At 41.6% G+C, this 6,028-nt stretch overlaps 1 long non-coding RNA gene across 1 annotated transcript; it reads left to right on the forward strand.

The window, feature by feature from the left end:
* The first annotated feature begins 310 nt into the window (after window positions 1–310).
* LOC146760887 (uncharacterized) lies at window positions 311–5,422 on the forward strand. Its single transcript, XR_014945037.1, has 3 exons — window positions 311–392; window positions 997–1,106; window positions 1,413–5,422. It is a non-coding gene; the product is annotated as an uncharacterized LOC146760887 (long non-coding RNA).
* Window positions 5,423–6,028: the final 606 nt, after the last annotated feature.

Consider the following 6,028-nt stretch of genomic DNA (forward strand, 5'->3'; position numbering starts at 1 on the left):
CCTTGTTGTTTTTTATCATCTGTGCTTTGCTTTGCTGTGTTATTTTTTTTCCTTTGCAGTTCTATGGTTTTCTTTCCTATTTGGTGTTTTCTATGTCGTGGGTTTTTTTGTTTTTTGTTTTTTGTTTTTTTTTAATAAGTTTATTTTATGTTTTTCCTTGTCTTAGTTTTTTTCTTGTTTGATTTATTACTTTTCTTTGCTTTTATTATTATTATTATTATTTTTTAATTCTGTGTTATTTCCTAAAATCCTTCATGGTTTATTTGTTGTTGTGTTTTTCATCTATGCTTTGCTATTTTTCTTTAGATACGCTGTACGAGAACTGTTGAATCACAGTCTGAGCCACTGATTATCACCTAGGGAAGGGACCTGGTCAGCCCTGGTTAGTGCAGGTGAGGGCAATGCAGCTGAGTGACTGGAAGGGATGGAGCCTGGCTGCACCTCTCTTACAGCTCATTTTTGAAGGCTGACTGCCCCTGGGTGGAATTTTTTTTGATGGTTTCTCCTCTGTGGAGTTTGTTCTGTGCACTTCCATCCTCAGTGGTGGGTGAGCCATTCTTTCCTTACCTTTGTAGTATATTCACACTGTGCTAGTCTTTCTGTTGTTACAGATAGTATGTGTTTTTTTTCTATTTGTTTTCTGTGGTTTTTTAAACTTTGATTCCCTGGTTTTTGGCTTGCTTTTTTTCTTTATATTTCTTTTTTTTTTTTTTTTCTTTCTTTTTTTTTTTTTTTGCTGTGTCCTATTCTGCTTTACGGTGACATTTGCAAGAGACTGTGAATTCTCCTGGTTCAAATTGCAGTTGGCTTAATCAAATGTGTAAGAAATATATAAGGGCTGCTGAGGCCAGGCTGGAGTTGCATTTCTTTATGAACTGGGGTGTTGCTGTGGATGCGTTTCTCTCCTGTTTTGTCTCTTTTGCGGCTGTTCAAGAATATTAGATTGTGCTATGTCAGTGTTTGTTGCCATCCTGCTTTCTCTTCTCTGTCTTGCAGGTCAGCTCGTGCTGGAAGTTGATGGTATCACTGTATGAATGGAGGTCAGTTTAGGAGCAGCTGCTGATGGAAGGAATCAAGACCAGGCTAATAAATGGAAGCATCTCCTGGTAAGGTGTCAGAGGTAGCAGTAATGATGTCTGTCACCGTTAAAACCAGAGGGCAGGCTCATCCGAGTGCTTGCTGACTGATACTTCGGACTATCTCGTTCTCCAGCTGAACGATAAGAAAGCTAAATATGCTGAGCCATTACAGCTTGTGCTGAAGTTGTGAATGTGCCCCCAGATGTTTCCTTTAGTGGTAAATCATGTTCTGGCACTGTGGTAGTCCTATCTCTGTCATGATCTGGAGCACCGTGTGTTGTTGCGAGCCTTGTGTGCCTGTTTCCATGAACCTTGCTTTCTTTCTCTCTTCAGAGTAAGGGCAGGGTGCTTCCTTGCTTTTGGTGGATTCATCCAGGAGGCTGTTAGAAGGCCAAATGCAATGTTCATTACATGGAGGGACAGGATGGGAATGGACTGTCGTTGCCACCAGGCAAAAGTGAGTTTCTTATGTCATGAATGATATAATTTTGATTATTCAGAGCAGTTGCAGTGTGGTAGAGGATGTCACGAAACCATTTATTTGGGAGCGCAGGGAAGAGTCAGAACCGAAACCGTAGTTTCTGTTTTGGCTGTCAAAATGGTGGAGTTTCTTTGGGAGGGCAATAGCTGGGCTTCCTGTTAGCAGGCCCCCTCTGAGAGATTGCGCTTTGCTTGCTGCTTTGCTGTGCCTACCTGCCTGCTCCCTGTGCTTGTTCCTTTTACCTTTCAGTGCTTCTTTTCCCTTGCTTTGATGCTTTTCCCTTTCAGGGCTCCTTTTCTCTTTCAGTGCTGCCTTTGCCCTTTATGTACTCCTTTTCCCTATCAGTGTTACTTTATGCTGTTCCTTTCCCTTTCGGGGCTCCTTTTCCCTTTCGGGGCAGCTTTTTCCTTTCAGGGCTGCTTTTCTTTGCTTATTTTCTTTTTCAGGGCTGCTTTTCCCTTTCAGGGCTCCTTTTCTTTATCAGTTCTGCTTCTCCCATTCAGGGCTCCTTCTAACTTTCAGGGCTGCATTTTCTTGTTCCTTTCCAGTGCTGCTTTTCTGTGCTACTTTCCCCTTTCACTGCCGCTTTTCCCTTTTAATCTTCCTGTTCCCTTTTAGTCTTGCTTTTCACTTTTAGTCTTGCTTTTCCTTTTCGTCTTGCTTTTCCCTTTTAGTCTTGCTTTTCCCTTTTAGTCTTGCTTTTCCATTTCACACTTGCTTTTCCATTTCACACTTGCTTTTCCCTTTCACTCTTGCTTTTCCCTTTCACTCTTGCTTTTCCCTTTCACTCTTGCTTTTCCCTTTCACTCTTGGTTTTCCCTTTCACTCTTGCTTTTCCCTTTCACTCTTGCTTTTCCCTTTCACTCTTGCTTTTCCCTTTCACTCTTGTTTTTCCCTTTTAGTCTTTCTTTTCCCTTTCACTCTTGCTTTTCCCTTTTAGTCTTGCTTTTCCCATTCACTGCTGCTTTTCCCTTTTAGTCTTGCTTTTCCCTTTTAGTCTTGCTTTTCCCTTTTAGTCTTGCTTTTCCCATTCACTGCTGCTTTTCACTTTTAGTATTGCTTTTCCCATTCACTGCTGCTTTTCCCTTTTATTCTTGCTTTTCCCTTTTAGTCTTGCTTTTCCCTTTTAGTCTTGCTTTTCCCTTTTAGTCTTGCTTTTCCCTTTCACTGCTGCTTTTCCCTTTCACTCCTGCTCTTCCCTTTCACTGCTGCTTTTCCCTTTCACTGCTGCTTTTCCCTTTCACTCCTGCTCTTCCCTTTCACTGCTGGTTTTCCCTTTCACTGCTGCTTTTCCCTTTCACTGCTGCTTTTCCCTTTCACTGCTGCTGTTCCCTTTCACTGCTGCTTTTCCCTTTTAGTCTTGCTTTTCCCTTTCAGTCTCGCTATTCTCTTTCACTGCTGCTGTTCCATTTAGTCTTGCTTTTCCCATTCACTGCTGCTTTTCCCTTTCAGTCTTGCTTTTCCCTTTCAGTCTTGCTTTTCCCTTTCAGTCTTGCTTTTCCCTTTCAGTCTTGCTTTTCCCTTTCAGTCTTGTTTTCCCTTTTAGTGTTGCTTTTCCCTTTCACTGCTACTTTTCCCTTTTAGTCTTGCTTTTCCCTTTTAGGCTTGCTTTTCCCTTTTAGTCTCGCTTTTCCCTTTCATGCTGCTTTTCCATATTAGTCATGCTGTTCCCTTTCACTGCTGCTGTTCCCCTTCAATGCTTCTTTTCCCTTTTAGTCTTGCTTTTCCCTTTTAGTCTTGCTTTTCCCTTTTAGTCTTGCTTTTCCCTTTTAGTCTTGCTTTTCCCTTTCACGCTGCTTTTCCCTTTCACGCTGCTTTTCCCTTTCATGCTGCTTTTCCCTTTCACTGCTGCTTTTCCCTTCCACTGCTGCTTTTCCCTTTTAGACTTGCTTTTCCCTTTTAGTCTTGCTTTTCCCTTTCATGCTGCTTTTCCATATTAGTCTTGCTGTTCCCTTTCACTGCTGCTGTTCCCTTTCAATGCTTCTTTTCCCTTTTAGTCTTGCTTTTCTCTTTCACTGCTGCTTTTCCCTTTTAGTCTTGCTTTTCCCATTCACGGCTGCTTTTCCCAATCTCTGCTGCTTTTCCCTTTCACTGCTGCTTTTCCCTTTCACTGCTGCTTTTCCCTTTCACTGCTGCTTTTCCCTTTTACTATTGCTTTTTACTTTTAGTCTTGCTTTTCCCTTTTAGTCTTGCTTTTCCCTTTAGTCTTGCTTTTCCCTTTTAGTCTTGCTTTTCCCTTTTAATCTTGCTTTTTCCTTTTAGTCTTGCTTTTCCCTTTTAGTCTTGCTTTTCCCTTTCACTCCTGCTCTTCCCTTTCACTGCTGCTTTTCCCTTTCACTGCTGCTTTTCCCTTTCACTGCTGCTTTTCCCTTTCACTCCTGCTTTTCCCTTTCACTGCTGCTTTTCCCTTTCACTGCTGCTTTTCCCTTTCACTGCTGCTTTTCTCTTTCACTGCTGCTTTTCTCTTTCACTGCTGCTTTTCCCTTTCACTGCTGCTTTTCCCTTTCACTGCTGCTTTTCCCTTTCACTGCTGCTTTTCCCTTTCACTGCTGCTTTTCCCCTTTGATGCTGCTTTTCCCTTTTAGTCTTGCTCTCCCTTTCACTGCTGCTTTTCCCTTTCACTGCTGCTTTTCCCTTTCACTGCTGCTTTTCCCTTTCACTGCTGCTTTTCCCTTTCACTGCTGCTTTTCCCTTTTAGTGTTGCTTTTCCCTTTTAGTGTTGCTTTTCCCTTTTAGTGTTGCTTTTCCCTTTTAGTGTTGCTTTTCCCTTTTAGTGTTGCTTTTCCCTTTTAGTCTTGCTTTTCCCTTTTAGTCTTGCTTTTCCCTTTTAGTCTTGCCTTTCCCTTTTAGTGTTGCTTTTCCCTTTTAGTCTTGCTTTTCCCTTTTAGTGCTGCTTTTCCCTTTTAGTCTTGCTTTTCCCTTTCAGTCTTGCTTTTCCCTTTTAGTGTTGATTTTTCTTTAGTCTTGCTTTTCCCTTTTAATGCTGCTATTCCCTTTCAGTCTTGTTTTCCCTTTCAGTGCTGCTTTTCCCTTTCACTGCTGCTTTTCCCTTTCACTGCTGCTGTTTCCTTTCACTGCTGCTGTTCCCTTTAGTCTTGCTTTTCATATTCACTGCTACTTTTCCCTTTTAGTCTTGCTTTTCCCTTTTAGGCTTGCTTTTCCCTTTTACGCTTGCTTTTCCCTTTTAGGCTTGCTTTTCCCTTTCACTGCTGCTTTTCCCTTTCACTGCTGCTTTTCCCTTCCACTGCTGCTTTTCCATATTAGTCTTGCTGTTCCCTTTCAATGCTTCTTTTCCCTTTTAGTCTTGCTTTTCCCTTTTAGTCTTGCTTTTCCCATTCACGGCTGCTTTTCCCATTCACGGCTGCTTTTCCCATTCACGGCTGCTTTTCCTATTCACGGCTGCTTTTCCCTTTCACTGCTGCTGTTTCCTTTCAGTGCTGCTGTTCCCTTTAATCTTGCTTTTCCTATTCACTGCTACTTTTCCCTTTTAGTCTTGCTTTTCCCTTTTAGTCTTGCTTTTCCCTTTCATGCTGCTTTTCCATATTAGTCTTGCTGTTCCCTTTCACTGCTGCTGTTTCCTTTCAATGCTTCTTTTCCCTTTTAGTCTTGCTTTTCCCATTCACGGCTGCTTTTCCCAATCTCTGCTGCTTTTCCCTTTCACTGCTGCTTTTCCCTTTTAGTCTTGCTTTTCCCTTTCACTGCTGATTTTTCCTTTCTCTGCTGCTTTTCCCTTTCACTGCTGCTTTTCCCTTTCAGTATTGCTTTTCCCTTTCAGTATTGCTTTTCCCTTTTAGTATTGCTTTTCACTTTTAGTATTGCTTTTCCCTTTTTGTCTTGCTTTTCCCTTTTTGTCTTGCTTTTCCCTTTTTGTCTTGCTTTTCCCATTTAGTCTTGCTTTTCCCTTTTAGTATTGCTTTTCCCTTTTAGTATTGCTTTTCCCTTTTAGTCTTGCTTTTCCCTTTCAGTCTTGCTTTTCCCTTTTAGTGTTGATTTTTCTTTAGTCTTGCTTTTCCCTTTTAGTCTTGCTTTTCCCTTTTAATGCTGCTATTCCCTTTTAGTCTTGCTTTTCCCTTTCAGTCTTGCTTTTCCCTTTTAGTGTTGATTTTTCTTTAGTCTTGCTTTTCCCTTTTAGTCTTGCTTTTCCCTTTTAATGCTGCTATTCCCTTTCAGTCTTGTTTTCCCTTTCAGTACTGCTTTTCCCTTTCACTGCTGCTTTTCCCTTTCACTGCTGCTGTTTCCTTTCACTGCTGCTGTTCCCTTTAGTCTTGCTTTTCATATTCACTGCTACTTTTCCCTTTTAGTCTTGCTTTTCCCTTTTAGTCTTGCTTTTCCCTTTTAGGCTTGCTTTTCCCTTTTAGGCTTGCTTTTCCCTTTTAGGCTTGCTTTTCCCTTTTAGGCTTGCTTTTCCCTTTTAGGCTTGCTTTTCCCTTTCATGCTGCTTTTCCCTTTCACTGCTGCTTTTCCCTTC

This window comes from Coturnix japonica, chromosome 4 (assembly GCF_054131305.1).
Source record: "Coturnix japonica strain WE chromosome 4, WE-NBRP24, whole genome shotgun sequence".
NCBI lineage: Eukaryota > Metazoa > Chordata > Aves > Galliformes > Phasianidae > Coturnix > Coturnix japonica.